This window comes from Pelobates fuscus, chromosome 13 (assembly GCF_036172605.1).
Source record: "Pelobates fuscus isolate aPelFus1 chromosome 13, aPelFus1.pri, whole genome shotgun sequence".
NCBI lineage: Eukaryota > Metazoa > Chordata > Amphibia > Anura > Pelobatidae > Pelobates > Pelobates fuscus.
The window spans coordinates 28,332,153-28,354,494 of NC_086329.1; positions in this window are offsets into that span (position 1 = coordinate 28,332,153).

Here is a 22,342-nt window from a genome sequence, read left to right on the forward strand (position 1 = left end):
TAATGCCAGGCCTTTCTGCCCATTAAATCACTTTGTAGTAATATTTAAAATAAGCATGTCACTCTTTCATCCAGCGTTTTAAATCAGGGCAAAGTCTGCTGTACAATTCTCAAACACAACTGAGCTAACAGAGATGAATTACCAGAGTTTATATAATTTATATTACAAATTCATAGACTTGGCAAAAAGGGATTAGTACTATTTTTTATTTCAGGGGCAGGAGATGATCCTGTCATTACCGCTCAATATTTTTATCGTCCCTTAAACCTGTGGAAATTCCTGGGTGACAAGATGTTGAGGACATATCAGGACCTCGCAGCTGTGGGTATTATCTGCTAGCGCTCCATTCGGCTCGCACTGTGCAGACTCCAGTTCTATCAAAACTGGATTAGCCTGTCAGTCAGGGGCTCCGATGTACATTGTATTATGATTTTTTGAAAATGTCACCGAGATCAGAGTAATTTCTTAGCTAATTGCATCTTGTCTGGTCTTAATACCTTACATTTAATGGTTCCATTACTTTACCCGACAATCAAGTCCCCTAGATCAGGATTTCAACATCTTCCATATCTTTCGTATGGGAGGGGTAGAGGCTATACCGAGCATTTTAAAAGGGAAATTCACCCATTTATTTTTTTTTTTTATAAATGGGCATATATTAAATTAGAGGGTATCTGAATACTTTGGGGATAAACTTAAAGCTTCATTTCACATTTTCTAATAAGCACCTTCTTTGGTTCTATAAAAAATATCTTTCCCGGTCTATGGGTTATTTATTGCACTGTGGCAATCTGATGTACTGATCAATCATACTGATTAAAGGATCTATCGTTTGAGTGTCTAATTATTGAGATTTGGATCCTAGAATTATTGCATTTTTATGAACATGTTTTGAAAACTGGGAAGTGGTTGCTTGGCATAGGAAAGGAACTGTGATGACAGAGCCCTTTTCTTGCTGAGCTTTATTTTCAGGTTAAACCCCATCACTCACAGCCAATCATTACTATCCAAATATGTGCTGATTTGTGTAGAGAATGCGGAAGAGAAATTCATGCATTATCTCTGGATCAGCAAATGGCCCAATCTTTTGATATCTAAAGGGCGACTGTTTTTGACCAAATGTTAAAAAAAATTGTTGGGGAAAACCAGAGGGACTGTATTCAGAGATATCTAAATAAACTTTAGTGGTTATGGTGCATAGAGTGTCTCTTTAATTATTGCTCTCCATGTCACAGGACAGGGTGACGGCTATGCTTTGCTAAACTTAAATAAATTGTGTAGTACTCGATCTAACAAGCTTTCTAAATACAGTAATGCAAATTTGTTAGAACAACCTTACAAATTGTTTATCTACAGAAATCAGCATTAAAGTCAATGGGATTTTTTTTTTGTAGATAAACCATTTGAATCGTTTTTCTAATAGATTGAAAATTTGGAAAAAGCTTATCCAATAAATAATAAATTGAGGCCTAAATGTTGCACCTGTAATTTTTTGCTCTGTTAGCCTCAGCTATTGTTCAATCTCTAATTGCCTTTTCCTTAATGTTGGTTCTAGTGAGCGCTACGATGTGCAGAAGTGCTTAGTAACTTCCGCCTCTCCAGCAAGAGTAGTAGAGGCGGAGAGTGGCGCCTGGCAGCACCAGGTAAGAAGTCACACCTTTCTAAAAAGGTGTGACTCTTTACAAAGGGTGGCCGCCAGGACATTCCTAGCAACATAACCACTACGGCGAGCTGTAATAGTTATGGTGCTTGGACTGTTCTTTTAAGAACACATTGTGTGAGGAGCTGTAGCACAATTGTCAGATTTCTACTGTATAACACAACAAGCTGATTCGTAATTCTTAGAAGTTAAAGTTTGGGGAGGAGGAACAGAAAGGGTGGATTTATGAAGCAAAAATTAATTTTATCTTAGAAAAAAAAACAGTAAAAAAAAATATTTTTAAAAATTTCAAATAAGGTTTAAAAATAAAAAAAGTTGTTAAGGGGGTAGGAGTGCCGGGCGGCCGAAATACGTTTTTCAAAAGTGGTTTAACCCTTTAAGATAGGAAGGTGCTCAGGATCTCCTGTTCCCATAACAACTTGACTGAGATGAATTCCTTTAAATCAGTTCCATGCAAATCAAGAATTTAATGCATTTAATATTAATTTTATCACCACATCTTGGCTGAAAAGAACATTATTTGTGATTTTTTTTTTAATACAAATTTCAAGACCCTGAAATCTAGCAGCAATTCAATGTAGCAATGTAAAGGCATTTGATATCAAGGGATAAAGCTGTCTGGAGTTGTTGATCCTTTATAAATCTGTGCTTGTTTGATTACTACAGTACATACAGCCGTGTAATGAAAATGAATTATACTGACCAATGCTAAATGTAATGCGGGCAAGAAAGGGTTACCTTTCTTTATTTAAAATAAATCAAAGAAACCCCTTATGCTTTTAATAATGAAGGACAATATTTAAAGCGCAGCTACATTTCTCAGAAATTAAATACCGTTTGTTTAGACTCGTATCTCTCCCAGTGGCTTTAGTTATTCATACTGTAATGGTTGAAATTGTTTCTCTAATCCCAAACGCATACCTTATGCTTAATACTGTATTATTTCCTTCTCCTTGTCTTGCGTTATGGAAATAGATTAAAACAGATATTAACCTTTAAGGAACTGTCAGTCATTCTCTCGGAGCTCCTATCTTGTGTGTTCCTCTCTCTTGAGACTCCAAGATCGACATGAAAATATTTGTGTTTCGATATTACCCATTTATCCAGAAGAGATTCATTTTAGATGAACACCGTGGCTTTGTATGCAGTAGGTTTTATAACAGTTATATGTGGTGCATACGGGATGCTCTGTGCAGGAATCTCAGTGCAGTACAAATGATAAAGTCCACGGATATGGTGCTGACCTAGCAGGGCAAGGGGAACTCACTTCGACAAATAGATACAAGGAATGGCTAGTAAATGCAAGGTTGTGAAGAGCTAAGGCCTCGTTTACATTCTATTGGCAAAACCCAGTCGGAAATTAGCGACTGGTTTGGCCCGAAATGTTTATTGAATTTCAGCTGAATTTAATGCCAATTGAAATTCTAACAACCGTTAGACAAATGTGCAAAGGAGATATTACAACTCCCCATGCCCCCAGTCGCGATCATGGGCTTGGGGACATATCCCCTAAACATGTCTCCTGTTGTTGCCCAGTCTCTTTTTACATCAAACAGCCCTCTTTGTGTAACTCAGGTAGGGGCTCAAAATTAAAATATGGGGGTGGACAGGTCACTGTTCTATGCCCATGCCCTAACCTGTTCCCAACATGTGGAGGCTACTACATTAAAAAAGCAGCACAGAGACAACCTAGTTTTCCCCTTGCCCACATGGTGTGGCCAGTTAATTAATTCTAAATTGAGGAACTTAGTGTTCAACCAGCTCCCACCCATAGGTTGCAGATTGGGACTATTAATATTACCCAGGGGGACCTAATGTACCCCTCCAGCCCCCATCCATAGCGAGTGATGTATATTAATAACATTACCCAGGGGGACCTAATGTTCCTCCAGCCCCCACCGATAGGAGCTGGGTTGGGGGCTACTAATAATGTTACATGGGGGAACCTAATGTCCCAATGCTCGCAGGTGGGGACTATAATTAAATATAGAGGGGGTGAACATGCATTCCCACCCCAATATTGTGTCAAATCCCCCTATGGGTAGGGGCCCCCAAACCCACCCCCCAAAATTAAGAAAAGGCCTGCGTGCCCCCTCAACCTAATAAGAGTAGGGGGTCCCAATTAATCTACTATTTGTGCTATTGCCAAGCCTGAAAATGACTGAATAATGATTATGAATAGGTAAGTTTAAAGGAACAGAGGGTGTTGAGGGACCTGCTTAAAAGAGCTTACATTCTAGAAGGAGTGGGGTAAAGTGACACAAGAGGTAAGGATAGGTTGCTAGACAAGTTTACAATGGAGTCTTGGGTTTTTGGATGAAGAAGAAAAAAGAAGGAAAAAAAATGCACATATGTAGAGCTTTTTTAGTAAGCGCTACTTAAAAGTACCTTGCAGTATGATCTCCGCTTGGGGATATGGTGTGGGTATCTTGGTTCGATAGAGGATGGTCCGGTGTTTAAAAAATATAAACAGAACAGATGCAGATATAGTGTAGTATGTCATTAAACTCAGATATGGCTAATATTATATGTAGAAATTCACCCACATTTTATAGAGCCCGTAAGTGGCTGCCAAGAAATAGCATGAAGTGGTATAATCCCTACATGGATATATCTTGTGATGGTGGTCCTCACAGTGATGATATGGAAATAAAGAGAGATAAAATATAGTTCACTCTGTAGCAGTGAGGATGAATAAAATAATAGGAAAATTACTCACAAGAGAAAAGCAAGAAGAGGTATTTGCTCATTCCTCATAGTGTAGGTGATATCATCCCCACCAATGGATATAGTGTCCAGGTATCAGGAACAAAGCAGGATGGTCCAGGAAAGGGTTAAAACTATACCGCTTTATTAAAATTATATACTAACGCGTTTTGCCTTATTAAATGGGCTATAACAAAGTATAAACACAAAGTGAATACTATATGGCAAGGGTGGAGAGTTAAACAAATGAGAGAAGGCTTCATATTCAGAGTTATTTACTAAAATTAGAATTCAAAGTGAATTCAAAGTGAATTTCAAATGTAAGGCAAAAGTGTCACGGCTTACCTTACCCATGCAATTAAACACAGGCCAAGGTGGTCAGGTAAGAATTCACCTGGCCTGTGAGTATGTGCACGGGGGCTGTGCAGGATATTGCTCCAAGTCGCAGTACAGGTCAGGACACAAGCAGGAGAATCGTCAAGGGTAAGCCAAAGTCAGAGGATGCCAGAAATTAGAATACACAATGCAAATAAGCCAAGGTCAGGAGCTAGGAGCAAACTATCTGGATACACAAAAACAGGAACCAGACAGCAGGACCAGAGTCAATGAACTGACACTGCCCACCTGTCTAATTAGGCATCTGCTTCAGGTGGGCTGATATTGATAGGAGCAGCCACAGGTAATGTCCAGCCCCCAGTGCTGGAGATAAGGCAGGAATAAACATAGACTGAAGCAAGAACTGGAGAGTGACTCTGAGGCAAAACAGCAGGACTACGGCACAGAAGAACCACAGTTCAAATCCCCTGTTGGGCCCTTCTGGGGTGACCATGTCTGGATGTCACGGTGAGAGCCATGACACAAAGTATATGAACTGGAAGCACAGCTGACTTAGATATTTTTTCCAGTTGGGCTACTTTGGCCTTAAATTTTAAATTCACTTTTAATTCACCTTGGATTCTTACTTTAGTGAATATCTCTATATTGTAAGAAACAAGATGGAGGAGAGGGTAGATACAAACAAACAAAGGCTGATTCATTCACACCTCTCGGTAATGATAATGAAGGTAACTCAGGGCTCTACAGCAATAAAACCCAGTAACGGGGGAGTGTCAATCAGGATTTCACCGGACTTCACATCGGTGAAACTTTAATGTGAGTTTTATTGCCATGGAACCCCTTAAATGCCATGAATACCCTTATTCACACATTAAATTACTGTAGGTTTCCTTGCTGTGGAGCTGTCAAAAACGCATACATACTCCACATTACAGTGATTTGTATATTGCTGTGGATCTCTTTTAATCACTTGTACACATACTGCTTATTATTGTGCATTTTCTGGCTGTCAAACATTCAAACACTTTGTACGGACTGTAAGATTTTTGTTGTGAGTCTCAATGAACTTTTTTTTAAAGGGGATAAAATTACATGAGTTTCAATGGTGTTCCAGTTGTGTGGACCACTGGTATAATAATGGTGATTTCGTTACAAAATATGGTCATACATTGCATACACCTATCCAGTGGCGTACTAAGGGGGGGGCGGTCCGCCCCGGGTGCCATCAGGCAGGAGGGTTCCACCAGGGCTGGCCAGGCTTGCTATTCTGTGAGCTGTGTGGCTGCACCGGGTGCCGTAGCAGCAGGGCGCCGGGCAGCCGACACAGCTCACAAGCAGGGGCTGGAAGCAGGAAACCTGCACGGAGATTTGGGGGCGGAGCTAAAACGGCCATGGGGGCGGAGCCAAGCCGGATGCGGGGGCGGAGCTAAATGCAGCCTCATACTGCTGCACACAGAGAGAGGGGAAGCAGGAAGGAGTCCCTGCTTCCCCAACTACAGCACAGGAGGGACTGGATCCACTCCTACTCCAGCCCAAGCTTACTGTAAGTGAGAGAGTGTGTGCTGTGTGTAACTGTGATTGTGACTGTCTGACTGTGTGTGAGTGTGTAACTGTGATTGTGACTGTCTTTGACTGTGTGTGCTGTGTGTAACTGTGATTGTGACTGTCTTTGACTGTGTGTGCTGTGTGTAACTGTGATTGTGACTGTCTTTGACTGTGTGTGCTGTGTGTAACTGTGATTGTGACTGTCTTTGACTGTGTGTGAGTGTGTAATTGTGATTGTGACTGTCTTTGACTGTGTGTGCTGTGTGTAACTGTGATTGTGACTGTCTTTGACTGTGTGTGCTGTGTGTAACTGTGATTGTGACTGTCTTTGACTGTGTGTGAGTGTGTAATTGTGATTGTGACTGTCTTTGACTGTGTGTGAGTGTGTAACTGTGATTGTGACTAGGGATCGACCGATTATCGGTTTTACCGATATAATCGGCCGATATTCGTTATTTTCGGAAATATCGGTATCGGCCAATATAGCTACCGATATTGCCGATAATACCTCCTAGGACCGCCAGGCTCATTACAAGCCCGGCGATCCTGGGGGGGGCGGCAGCAAGCGCTGACTTACCCTCCCAGCAGCTCCTGCAGCTCCATGTCTAAATCTCGCGAGACCCGCGGCTGCAGAGCGTTGCCACGGTTTACCATGGCAACGCTCCGCGCGGCACTAAGGGACGCGAGATTTACACTGGGGAGCTGGAGGAGCTGCTGGGAGGGTAAGTTAGCGCTTGCTGCCAGCCGCCCCACAGTACTTAACAAGCCACCGGACCACCAGGGAATACTATATCCCCCCCTCCCTGGTAAGAAGCAGGTGGGGGGGGGGGGACTAAAAGAAACAAAAACAATACAATTTAAATATAAAAAAATTATAATAAACATAAAAAATCCCCCCCCTCCATTTTACACAAATTACATCACTACACAAACACACACACACACACACACTCACTGCATGACATACATACACACTACACAAACACACACACACACTGCATTACATACATACACACTACACAAACACACACACACTGCATAACATACATACACACTACACAAACACACACACACTGCATTACATACATACACACTACACAAACACACACACTGCATTACATACATACACACTACACAAACACACACAAACTGCATTGCATACATACACACTACACAAACACACACAAACTGCATTACATACATACACACTACACAAACACACACACTGCATTACATACACAAACTACACACACACACTGCATTACATACACAAACTACACACACACAAACTGCATTACATACATACACACACACTGCATTACATACATACACACTACACAAACACACACTCTGCATTCACTATACACACACTACACAAACACACACTCTGCATTCACTATACACACACTACACAAACACACACTCTGCATTCACTATACACACACTACACAAACACACACTCTGCATTCACTATACACACACTACAAAAACACACACTCTGCATTCACTATACACACTCTGCATTCACTATATATATATATATATATATATATATATATACACACACTACACAAACACTCACTGCATTCACTATACACTCTGCATACACTATATATACACACTACACAAATACACACTGCATCCACTACACACACAGCTCCCCTGTCTAAATACACTTCATCCACTACATGTGGCATGTATATTTTGTGCATTTACCGTTAGAAAGAGTTTATTTTTTCAAAATGGTAAATGTACAGAATATCGGCAAGTTATCGGCTATCGGCATGAAAGTTCACAGCTTATCGGTATCGGTATCGGCTCTAAAAAATCAATATCGGTCGATCCCTAATTGTGACCGTCTTTGATTGTGTGTGTGTGACTGTCTGTGATTATGTTGTGTGTATGTGTGACTGTCTGCCTCTGATTGTGTGTGTGACTGTCTGTGACTGTGTGTGTGTGTGTGCCACTGTGTGTGTGACTGTCTGACTGTGATTGTCTGTGTGACTGTGTGTGACTGTCTGCCTGTGATTGTGTGTGTGTGTGCGTGCGTGCGTGTGTGTGTGAGTGACTGTCTGTGACTGTGTGTGTGTGTGCGTGTGTGTGTGAGTGACTGTCTGTGACTGTGTGTGTGTGTGTTTGAGTGACTGCCTGTGACTGTGTTGTGTGTATGTGTGACTGTCTGCCTGTGATTGTGGGTGTGACTGTCTGTGAATCTGTGTGTGTATGTGTGACTGTCTGCCTGTGTGATTGCCTGCGTGTTTGACTGTGCCTGTAACTGTGTGTGAGTGACTGTGTCTGACGGTCTTCGCCCTGCAGTGAGCCGGCAGCCAGGATATGATGTCATCGCGGCCTCGGCATCATTACAGGGCGTGCGATGGACCTGTGCAGAAAGAGCACAGAGATCCCAGCAGCAACTACTGACCACCAGGGACTGAGGATCCACTCCAGCCCTTCTAGAGCAAGGTAGGGAGGCAGGGTGGACCTCTTAATGATTAAATGTGTGTATGTATGTAATATTTGTGTGTGTGTATGTGATTGTGGGTCAGTGATTGTGTTTGTGTAAATCTGTGATTATGTGTGATTGTGTGTATCTCTGCGTATGTGTTTAGTAGATAGCTCCCTTATTTCCTGTCCTTAAATATTGCAATCCCACATAAGGATAACAAATAAGGGATTTATCTGCTAAACAACTGAAAATAAGAAAAGGGCATTTTTTTATCCTTTATCTGTTTAGTAGATCATTCCCTGAATTGGTGCCCGTATGTGAGATTTCCATATTTAAAGATACCAAATGAGGGTGCTGTTTAGCAGATAGCACCTTATTTGGTGTCCTTAAATATGGCAATCCCACAAAGGATAGCAAATAGAGGAGTTATCTGCTAAACAAAGATTGCAATTAAGAGGTGTCAGCCAGCCCACAACAAGAAATCTGGGTGGCTAATGTGAATAATATGCAAATGTGTAGTCAGATGCCAGCATGCAGAACACAGCATGCTGGCATCAGACAGCCAATGGCAGCATATTACCCCATCCCCTAGTGAGAAGTTTTACTGCTCCCCCTCCCCCTCCTGTTTTGACTGTGGTATCTTATGTGCCCCCCCCCCATATATATTGTTCCTAGAGTCGCCACGATGTCTGCATGTGTGTCAATGTGTATCTGTGTGTGACTGTGTTTTGTGTATATGTATCTGCATGTGTGTATGTGTATATGTGCAGACATCTAACAATCTCGCCAACACTACACACAAATACACTCATGAATTTCAACGTCAACACTACATACACACCCCACCATTATATATAACCATACCACTGCATTCAAATACCACACAACACACAAATGCATGCTTGCATTCAAACGCCAACACTACATACAAACACACCGCTACATTCACTCACATATACTCCATACAAAAACATGCATACATTCAAACACACAAACACTGCTTAGTGCTAAATACATAAAAAAAAATTGGTTGTTTTTATATTTAAATTTGGGGGGGGGGGGGGGGCAGGGGGTTGCCAAAAATAGGACCCGCCCCGGGTGCCAAATGCTCTAGGTACGCCCCTGCACCTATCACAATACCAGTGTACTCTATTTTGAGTTAATTGTGAACAGTTGTTAAGTTAGGACCTGTTAGAAATGGACTACAATTATCCTATGGTAGTCCTGTTTATTGTATATAATATTTTATCCAAGTTAGTTGGTTAGTTAGTTATCTAAGTCTCCATTTTGGCTTTATTTTTGTTATGTAAAGCAAGACACAATGTAATATGTCATGTGTTGTTGTTCATTTGAGGTTGTAGTTACCTAAATTTAAGACCTGCTAGGGAACAGATGATTGTTATTATGACTGGATATGAAAAACCATAGAATTCAACGAGGGTGTACTTTTTTTCCCCCCCTGACTGTATATAGAAGTTTAAGTCAACATTCAGTTTTTCCCCATCAAAGTCACAGGTGCCTCACTATAGAACTCTGTTGAAACTTTGAATTGCAGAGAGATAGCTTTCAAAAATCATAGACCTCCTACTTATCCTTCTCTTAGTATAAGTGCCCCCCTTTAGAGCTCAGGGGAGTGTTACAAATCGCTATTTGTAACTGGCCCTTTAAATGGAAAATTACCCTGGGGCGGGGCCGGACCGCCGAGCTGGATGGTCGCAAGACAGACCAGCTCCAGCAAAACTTAAACTTTTCAACGATAAATATGCAGTTTTGGCCAAATATACCGACCGGCAACGGCGGCCCTCGATGGGCACAGAGCCCGGGACCCATGGAGAGGCTAGCTTGCAGAGTTGTAGTCCCCTGGGAGGGAAATCTTTGAGGCTGAACTTGAGGCCTACTCCAGCGGTGAGCGGAGCGGACGGCCGCTGCCCCGCTATCCCGCCGAACGGTACCCAGCCGGGGACCTGGGCCCTCGAGGAACTGGCTCCGTTCCCCCCCCCCCTGGACCGGGGGGGTGATCCCGGTCCTCACCCTGAAACCCTGCCACCCGGACCGCCACGAATGGGACTGGTGGCCTTGCAGTACCGCCAGATCTTAAAATGGCGGAGAACACGCAATTAACCTCAAGATCTTGGCGGGAGAGACTCACCCCACAACCGCCGCAGCCAACATGGCCCCATAGCGCTGCAGGATCAACCACCCATGGACTGCAACCGCATACCTGCAAAAGGGCGCCCTACTGGGACACTTACCGCATGGAACCCTCCTCAGGCTCTCAGCTCCGGTAAGGAGAGGGATCCGCAACCAGCGGCGGGAAACAGGGCACAACGCATCAAGCCTGCAACCATCAGACCGGCAGAACATATCAGCCCTCACTCTGCACCACATCACCCCTTGGAAATCCCGGGGTCCAAGCCCAGAACATCGGATGTCGCACAGCACCCCATGCAGCAACGACTAGCCAGCCCACAGCAGCCGCAACGCGAGCAAAAAAACAGACCACAGGGAGACCAAAATGAATCCACAGAAGGCAGGATTTTCCAGACACAAAGGGACCTTCTAAGCATGACCTGAATAGCCCTTACCCTCCCTAGTGTAAATATAACGATATGATGTCTGCCTTACTGTATTGTGTGTATTTCTGTATAACTATCAGCGGCTAGGGGTTAACAGTATATCTCTCGACCCTTACCTACTGCATCCATGAGTGGCTAAGGGGAGTAAGAGGGGAAATTACTTTGTTGATACCTAATTACGTTGTTCATACCTAAGCATGTACTTACCTAAACTAAGCATATTACCTGCATGTAACCATATGATTCTAACGCAAAGCTATCTTCCTACATATCTTCTTGTTGTATCGTAGAATCTCAATCTAAACAATACCTACTCCGCATGATCTAAGCATGACCATATATATAAAAAAAAAAGTGCACCGTACTATTATACCCTAATGCTCTCTATGATATGTACTCTTGTTTTGCAATATGCATGTGGATTGCCTTTGGGGTACCATGTGCCTGTATGTTACCCTCATATGCACTACAAAAATAAAGAATTAAAAAAAAAAAAAAAAAAATGGAAAATTACCCTGCTTCCCTGGATTGTGGAGAAGCCTATTTGCCAGCCTCCTTCCTCATGACTATGGCCCCTGGAAGATTGTGCCCCTAAAAACTTATTAACTTTTATTGGGTGTGTATGGCCCTTTAAGAACCGTCTGGGGACATATTGTGACTTTGGTGAACAATGTCCCTTTAAGACTATGTCCCCAGACCTGTAAAATAACTTGCCCCTGGCTCTCTCCCACTTGGTTCAGTAAATAGGGCTTACTGAACCAAGTACCACACAGGCGGACCACCCAGAAGTTAAAGTGTGCAGGCAATTGACCTCCCAGGCTGTGAGGTTACTGCAGGTTAATTGCACGTGGCGGCGGCAATCTTTGTTCAGTCAAACGCGGTCAGCGGTGTATGCTAAAGATTCTGTGGAACTGAAATCGGCTACACATTTTACCGAACACCGCTGACCCTTACCTTCTTCCATACTGAGCTTGCAGCTCCAGAGACTAAGTCCCGTTCGAAATGGGACTTGGTCGTTTTTCCGCATGAAATTGACCGGCCGCACAGCCCAAATCTATGGAACTGTTTTAGGCAGGAAATTGTGCTTGCGGTCGGTCATAAAGGGACCTCCAGCTAACTTTTGAAAGTGTTTATGTTTGGTGTATGCTGAGTTCAAATATGTAATTTTTATGGAGATTGAATGTATAGTTTTAAAGTTACAGTGTATGTGTGAAAACTGTATTTTTACTGTATGCTATAATTATGTTATATGTTTATCTGAGGGGAGGAGACGTGGGGGTGGTACCATGTATGTGATTGGTTAATTTCATCCTCCCCCTGGGAGTGTCCTGTATGTACCTTTTTGTAATAAAAAGCAGGCTGGGTGTCCCAGTCCTCAGTTCTTCTTGACCCTTCAAAACGTAGCCTCGTCTCGTTATTGGAGGGAATTGCTGTATCACACTGGGGATTGCTATGCTCTGCATATTCCCCTGAGCTTAATCACTTAGCTCTTTTACGAGCTTGTTCCGGATACGCTCTCCTGGAGGAGAGGTCTTCCCCACACGGTCCTGAATGCTGGAGGTTCATTCCAGGGTGGAAGGAAGACGGCGCGGCTCCAGTTAAGCTACGGCGGTTGTGGAGCGTGCGGTGGTTGTGGTGTCGTCTGCAGTGCTTGGAGTCCTCTGAGAGCGCTAGGAGCATCCATCAACGGAGGGTACTCGGTCGGAGTACACGGAGCTCCGTTACAGGGAGAAACCAAGATTATCTGGCCTGGGAATCTTAAATATACAATCCCTAACTCTCCTCTGATGCCACCAAATACATTTTAAATATAAACTAGCAAATAGCACACCAGCTCATGTGGTCGGAGTTGTGAGACATATTTAACTAACCTGACATAGACCTGATCGTGTGATAAAGATTACTGCCTTGATACCTGCTGCCTGACCTGCATTCTGCATCATGTTTCTGAGGAATGGCCTGACATTCGGTGATTTCTCTAAAATAAACCAGAATTTGTGGTTCCTTTAATGATGCCAAGCTGTTCAAGTCCCAAAGCAGCAAAACACCTGGAAAACTTGACACTACCATCATGCTACTGGTTCAAACAGAGCATCTTAATTCAGTCATGGAATCAAATCAGGACTGCCATGGTATAAATTAATCTGTCCATCTTTTTTTTCCAGGAAGGAATATATGTAAAGAACAATATTTGGCTTTTAACATATGCAATGGCCCTATGTTACAGGACATTCTACTCTTGGCTCACCTCTCCACAGAACCATGTTTTAAAAATTCTCAAGACAAATGTTCATGGAGTAAAAAGTTAGAAAAGTGTTGTTTGTAGATGTAAATCCCATGTTTGCCCAGTATGTTCTAATATTCTAATACCCTGTTTCCCCGAAAATAAGACATCTCTATTAGATACTTGTAATATAAGCCCTACCCCAAAAAAAGCCCTAGTTGCTAGTCACTAGTTCGCTAATCTATATTTAAGGAACTTTCCCCGAACGTAGATTTGCAGGATTCCATTTGCAAGTAAACAAATCTATGTTTGTGGAACTTTCCCCGAACATAGATTCATGGGATTCCATTTGCGAGTAAGTTAGTCTATGTTCAGGAAAGTTTCCCAGTCCTCAGTTCTTCTTGACCCTTCAAAACGTAGCCTCGTCTCGTTATTGGAGGGAATTTCTGTATCACACTGGGGATTGCTATGCTCTGCATATTCCCCTGAGCTTAATCACTTAGCTCTTTTACGAGACGGCGCGGCTCCAGTTAAGCTACGGCGGTTGTGGAGCGTGCGGTGGTTGTGGTGTCGTCTGCAGTGCTTGGAGTCCTCTGAGAGCGCTAGGAGCATCCATCAACGGAGGGTAACGGAGGGTACTCGGTCGGAGTACACGGAGCTCCGTTACAGGGAGAAACCAAGATTATCTGGCCTGGGAATCTTAAATATACAATCCCTAACTCTCCTCTGATGCCACCAAATACATTTTAAATATAAACTAGCAAATAGCACACCAGCTGATGTGGTCGGAGTTGTGAGACATATTTAACTAACCTGACATAGACCTGATCGTGTGATAAAGATTACTGCCTTGATACCTGCTGCCTGACCTGCATTCTGCATCATGTTTCTGAGGAATGGCCTGACATTCGGTGATTTCTCTAAAATAAACCAGAATTTGTGGTTCCTTTAATGATGCCAAGCTGTTCAAGTCCCAAAGCAGCAAAACACCTGGAAAACTTGACACTACCATCATGCTACTGGTTCAAACAGAGCATCTTAATTCAGTCATGGAATCAAATCAGGACTGCCATGGTATAAATTAATCTGTCCATCTTTTTTTTCCAGGAAGGAATATATGTAAAGAACAATATTTGGCTTTTAACATATGCAATGGCCCTATGTTACAGGACATTCTACTCTTGGCTCACCTCTCCACAGAACCATGTTTTAAAAATTCTCAAGACAAATGTTCATGGAGTAAAAAGTTAGAAAAGTGTTGTTTGTAGATGTAAATCCCATGTTTGCCCAGTATGTTCTAATATTCTAATACCCTGTTTCCCCGAAAATAAGACATCTCTATTAGATACTTGTAATATAAGCCCTACCCCAAAAAAAGCCCTAGTTGCTAGTCACTAGTTCGCTAATCTATATTTAAGGAACTTTCCCCGAACGTAGATTTGCAGGATTCCATTTGCAAGTAAACAAATCTATGTTTGTGGAACTTTCCCCGAACATAGATTCATGGGATTCCATTTGCGAGTAAGTTAGTCTATGTTCAGGAAAGTTTTGCAATAGTCCATGCCCTAGTGAACTGGTCTACGTAGACCTGCTTTCTAGCACATGCTTGCTACCGTTTTTCCTTGGAAATTAGATATCACCTGAAAATAAGCCCTAGTGCGTTTTTCAGGGGGAAAGATGGTATTAGAGTCTTGCTTGATCAACGGCCTTAGCTGAAGCACGAGAGCTTAATTTCCCTATGTATTTTTTTAAGGGTTGTGACTTCATGTTAGGCAATGGTACACGTCACTCTTGGAGAGATGATTTTGTTATGATGCACGCTACTAAAGATCTAAAACTAATTAATTCTCTCTACATTTGCAAATATGGATCACATTGTAGTCTACTGAAATCCACAGATCTAAAAAACTATTGTAACCTAGCCAGACTAAGAAACCTCTTTCTGATGTTGAAATATGAAAAGGTTTGGAACAATAATTTACACGTGATAACTGAAGGTCTGATTCTAATACCACAGATAAATATAACTTCTTAATTGGCATTAAGTAGAAAACCACTGTTTGGCTACAGAGATAAACCTATTTCTTGTAATTGAATAAAACTAGATTAGACAAATTTCCAGATTTTGGAAAACAATTCAATATATAATTTATAAAGACATAAATATAGTTGGTTATTTGAGTACTCTTCACGTGGCCATTTTTCATTTGATCTTTGAATAAAATCAACATTTATTGACTGTCCCCTAGACATAAATCATCTTTTTTCCCCGGTGCCTGGGTGGTACTCTAAATCATGGATTAAAATGAAAATGTTTGTCTATTGGACGAGTCGATTGTTTCATGATCAGTACATGGAGGGTTGGAAATCAGGAATTCAGGCTAGAACCCAATCAACCCAAATTTGGACAAAATGCTTTTCGTAACAAAACAAACCTCCAAGTCTAGATGTAACCCTGAATGGTTAGTTGTTTTTTTTACCTTATACACCATAGAAATAAAAAAGCATCAAACCTTGGTATCAGTTTGTGTCTGTTGCTCTCTCTGCATAATACCACAACCCATATAATCAGGTGGCTAATGTAAAAATTAAACAATGCATCTTTAGAAAATGGCCTGGGGCAAATCGTTGTATATATGCATTGTGTATATTATTATTATTTTATTATTTGTATATCGCCAGAAAAATTCTGTAGCGCTGTTCAATGGGTGGACTAACAGACACGTAATTGTAACCAGACAAATGGACACACAGGAGCAGAGGGGTTGAGGGCCATGCTCATTGAGCTTACATGTTAGAGATCCCATGTATATAAAAATAATTTGTTCCCAAATGAAGATAAAAACCTTAAACATAGCTTAACCTACATTGAGTGATTTGTTTAACTAGACATCAGTTAGCAAATTAACTATAAATGGCAAAATTGAGGTCAAGTTGGCTGATCTAAAAAAAATTCTCTAACCCTGTCATTGTCACTGCATGACGATTTTAGCCTGAATTTTGTAATTCGGATTTCAATTCACGGCAGTTCAGATAAGTAAAAAAAACCTGTGAATTCTTTATCTGTTTAAACTATCATAGGTACTAAAAAAGGGATATTAATTTCCAAAACAAGTTTTTGAGTTGAGACATTTTGCACATAGGACAGAAGTGGCTTATTTAAATTGTTCCTGTCACATGCTACAAAACACATTGCGTCACTTTCTAAGTCTGTTGAGCAATTAAAGCGTTAAAAGCTGTATGTCTTTTTTTTTAGCTGTATGGTCTGCCATTGCAATGACCTTAACAATGTACCTTTAGAGTATTTCATATTGTCCCCACACGATTAAAGAACTATAATCCTTGGTGGTTAAATGCAGTGTGAAACACATAATGGGTTGGCTTATTTTGGAGCATTTAATAACACATATAGACAGTTATGTGATCAGGAAAAGTTACGACGCACTCATTCCTGTGCCGCTATTACAATGACTGCATCTCAGGCTCTTAAACCCATTGAAAGAAAGTTATAAGGGGGGAGCGATGTGATTTATGTCGGCAGAATTTCGTTTGGCCTTTGGTCCCTTCACTTTTGCAATGATATAATTAGATTTTTTTAAAGACCATTTTAAAAGCATTATTAGCATTTTTTTCCCCTACATTTCAGATAGAATGGCTGTTTTGTGGATTATTTAATTTTAAAAGCAGTAATAATGCCTTACTAGGGACTGTGATGTTCTTCATACATTATTAAAAAAAGATTTTTTTTATGTGTGCTAAATTTCTAACGAGGCAATTGTACTGCAGGTCTGTAACGGTGGCGGGGGAGGGGGGGGTTTATGTTCAAATTAAATTCGGAGGTATCAATGATGTTAGAATGAACATGATTAACCAATTGAGAGCCAGACCAATCTTCATTTCGAATGTGATAAAAATGAACGTAAATGCGTACTTAAATGAATAACAGGAAATCAACACAGAGCACGCTAAAATATATTTTTGACTCATAGATATTATACTCAAACTTACTAAATTGTGATGTGTACATTAATAAGGGAAAATCACCTGCTTTGATTTGGATTGTTATAAACTACATAGATATAGTTCGAATGACAGGATTTTGCATAACGAATGACACAAGGAATCTTTCGCCTGCACGTCTAGTTGGTTGTCCATCACGGCCTTGTTTAAAACATTGGAATGAAAACGGCAGACTTTCCAACTATTTTCCCCAAACAGGAAGAAAATAAGATGTTTTCAATAGCATTTTTGGAGTTTGCATGTAACTGGCTGACAGAGAGCCCTAAAGAAGGGAACTTAAATTTGTTAAACTGATGCAACGTTACTTGCTCACCACTCAAAGTAAATGTTCTTGTTTCATGCCATAATATCAAGATTAGAACTACACTCCATCCACAGAAGCCAAAGGATGCTAAACTAGACCATGGCCCAGCACCAACCCAAAGGATGTAATACCAGTAACAGAAAAGAGGTCCAAGAACTCTAATAACTCTAGTCACATTTCTAGGACCAAAGGAACACTGTAATGTTTCGACACAGAATTGACAAAGACCCAATTCTGTGTCGAAACATTGCAGTGTTCCCATTTTTCTAATAAATGTGCCTAAAGCTATTGGAGATCTTGGACCTCTTCTCTGTTACGTGTCTCATGTCATGTTACGAACTTTTTCCCATCTTTTATAGCCTCAATAAAATCTGTTTAATACTGATTAGGAAAACTGTTCTGTTTAAGGTAATATGAGGCCTTCGTATGGTGTTTGCATTAGGTACTCATATAAAAGTAGAGATATAATTATCCTGTCTATTTTTTTTTTATGCATACAGCACGTACGATCATTTACAGTAAATAAATCTCCATTATCTGTGCCAAAGGCGGATGTTATCTAAAAAAAAACAACTACTAAAATTTTGTGAGGTTTGAAGTAGGTATTTAGTGAGTGTGCTGGATCTTGTATGTATGTTTTATAAATATAAATGCCAGAAGTCATAAATGTACGGACATAACCTCTGTGTGCTGTATTTGACAGTACATAACAGATGAGAAAGAGAGATAGAAAGTAACTTTCTTCTAAATTTAGTTACAGCGGGATGGAAATTTTACACACCTATTTTAGTAGCTTGAATTTTTTTTATGTTGATCCAATGAAAGTGGAAGCCATCACAAGTTCAGGGAAGTATCTTGTCAACAGATGAGAAAGAGGATTGACCTGCGAGCTCAGTTACATGTGCGTCCTGCTAACAGATAAACTATTGATTCACTTCCTGTCAAGCCATCTGCAATGAGCCACAAGGCCCAACAACTATGCATGTCTATAATTTCCTGCACCACTTTGTGATTTGCACGCTCAGTTAAAAAAAAAATGTTTTCTTCTCCTAAACAGTATCATAGGTTAAAGCTGGAACAATGACCCTTTAAACTTGAACCCACTGTCCGGCCCATCATGTATTGTAAGCTACGTAGACTTTATAAAATGGTAACAGCTACAAAACTCCGGAAAGGTTTTAGTAAATGTAACTTTTTGTCTGTTCTTCATCCACTGATTTCAAAGCACCTGGGAGTCATCACCTTGGATGTTTATACTAAAACGCCATAATGTCTATCGTTTTCGGCACTGATAATGAAATCTTTCCAAAACATTTTTTATCTTACAAAGCACAATGTATAATTCTCTGACTTATGTTGTCAGTTTTAACTCATACCGGAGGTTCTCAAGCTAATTTTCAAGTTACCTAAAAAAGAAATTCCTACTTAAATACATTAAATTAGGCGTCTAAACCATTCGCTATTTTTTATTATATTATATATTTTTTTATTTTTTTTTTTGTGCCTCCAACACAACTTTTAGGAATTTTATCTTTTACAACTTAATTCTCCAGTTCTGATTTTATTTAGTTTTTGTTATATAAACATACAAAATATATTTTACAGCATTCTACCTCATCTACTCCATCCTCCTGTTCTAAAATATTTAATTCATACTGGTTTCTGTATGTGTATATAATTCCCTTTATAGTCAATTAAGTATCTGTGTAAATTTTAGCTCTTAACCCCTTATGACTGATATACCCACTGATGATGCCCACTTTAACATTGATTGCACTAGTCATATATAATTTATTATAAGAAAAACTGTGGGAAAAACATAGCTTTTTAGTTTTCCTATTTTTAACAGATTATTCACATCTAATATTGTGTACAGACTCTTCTCAATTACTGACTGGATTCCATTCTTATGACTCGGTCGTAAAACCAATTGGCAGTAAGTGAGGATGCGCTACAGAGCATGCGCACCAGTGCCGGTCTATGTTCAGGGAAATTTCCCCGAACATAGACAAGCACAGCAGAGCAGTGAGTCCCTCAAATCTGTGTTCGGGGAACATTTCCCAAACATAGATTAGATGGTTTCTCTACTCTGGTGCGTTTTTCAATGTTCGGGGAAATTTACTTGAATGTAGACATACGCAATATGTTCAGGGAAATTTACTCGAATGTAGACATACGTACCAGAGCAGGGAATCCCTCTTATCTACTTTCGGGGAAAATTCCCCGAACATAGATCAGCTCTCTAAAGTCGGGAATCCCTTGAATTCCCATGCTAGAGAGCTGGTCGCAAGTGTGAGCCGTCGTAAAACAGGTAGGTCGTAAAGTGAGGACCACCGGTATTATATTTAAATAGAGCATAAGGAGAAATACCTATCTGTTCTTTAGAGAAATAATATATAATATGCCAGGGTGCAGTTTACGAAATAACGGAACATTATGGTGGAACAAACACAAAAGTGTCACGACAGACTCATTCATGGCACACAGAGTCTTGCAAAAACCGCAGTCACTAAGGGGTTATCCCAAAAGGATAACTGGAACATTCCAGTTTGGTTACATGAAATTCAGTAAATGATACACTGACTGTTTGAATCAGCACAATGTCACTGCTTCTCTAACTGCGAATTATGATGGTAAAAGTTAGAAAGCAATGAAAAGTTCACTTAAATCTCTCTGATACAAACACTTCATTAAAAGCTTTCAGAAATATTTAAGAGTTCAGTCGTATAAACAAAACACATAACATCAAGCCCAACTAATTAAGTCTAAAATCGAGAATATCAATTTGCTAATAAACACATGATTTTTCACACATTACTAAAATTTTTTTAATTTTTTTATTTTTAAATTAAAGCAGAATTTAATCATAAAAATAAAAGGGCAGCAGAATTCTATTTTACACTGATGTCATTAATTGTGCTTATTTTTATGAATAACAAAATAAAATAAATAAATATTTTATATATTTACATATATTTAGATTTAGGTCTGTTCTTCAAATTTTTTAAAACTCAAAGCAACAACATGTTATAAATGTTGTTCAAGTTTTTTTTTTTTTATATAGAAAATCGCTTGTTCAGTTAAATATCATTCTACAAACTCCATTCCTTATTCCTTATTCCTTATACATTAATGGGTAGGTACATTTTTATAAAGTATAGCGGAATTAAAGCAATTGGAACTGTCTGGATTCATCTTAAGTAGTTTCTTTAATTACGTAAGGTAAGGTTACATAGTTACATAGCTGAAAAGAGACTTGAGTCCATCAAGTTCAGCCTTCCTCACATATGTTGTTGCTGTTGATCCAAAATAAGGCAAAAAACCCAGTCTGAAGTGCTTCGAATTTTGCAACAAACTAGAAAAAAAATTCACTTTTGTTGCCAATGGTTTAGACATTAATGACTGTGTGTTGAGTTATTTTGATGGGACAGCAAATATACACTGTTATACAGGCTGTACACTTACTACGTAACATTGTAGCAGAGTGTCATTTCTTCAGTGTTGTCACCTGAAAAGATATAATAAAATATTTACAAAAATGTGAGGGGTGCACTCACGTTTGTGAGATACTGTATTTCTGCTCTCACATTTAACACAAGACCTTGATTATGCAATATAGATTTAATATGTTTGTATAAGCTTTCCAAATTATATATTTTTTTCATATTTATATATATATATATATATATATATAATTTTATTTATTTATTTATTTATTTTTACAAATATTATATTGTTGGCAAATAAATATTTATTTTTTAAATTCTTTATTTTATTAGTGCATAAATTGAACAAGCAGGATTGCACTGCCACAACAGCTGGTGCAAACTAGGCATACAGTAGTGAATAACAATGGTGTGGCTATAATAACATTGCACATTTTATTTATAAATAACATCGTGGTTTGACTGAGGTCTTTAATCTGCTGTGTGGTGGTATCTCTCATAGCAAGTGTGGGGAGGTTATAAATACATATACATTAAACCTGCTTAATGTAAAGAAATAACATAGGGTAGTATAGTAATAAAACGATAAAACTATAAAACAATAAAATAGAGTGCAGAACGAGTGCCCGATGTGGGCTCAGTCCAGTGTGCAGGATAGTCCTCGTGGCGTCAGCCGGTGTCTGCTGTGGAACGAGGGACAAAGGGGGTGAGGTTGGTTACGTCCCATGAGCTTCCAGGAGTGGGACCGTTGGGGCCTGGTATATCCAGTCCGAGTTTGCCCAGGAAGGAACTCGAGTCGTCTGGTGACATCAGGCGGAAGGTAGATGCTCCCTTTATAACTGTGAGCGTAGAGGGCCCCCAGCGATATTTGACCCCAGCTGCTCTGAGAGTCTCGGTGACTTGCCGGACTGATCGCCTCCATGTCAGGGTGGCTCTACAGAGGTCTTGCAGGAAGGTGAGCTGCATGCCCTCAAATTGGTAGGGGCTCCTGTTGTTGAGCGCTGCCATTACCACCATTTTGTCTCTATTGGACAGGAAGCGGAGGAGAACATCGCGGGAGGCCCCTGCCGGGGCTCTTG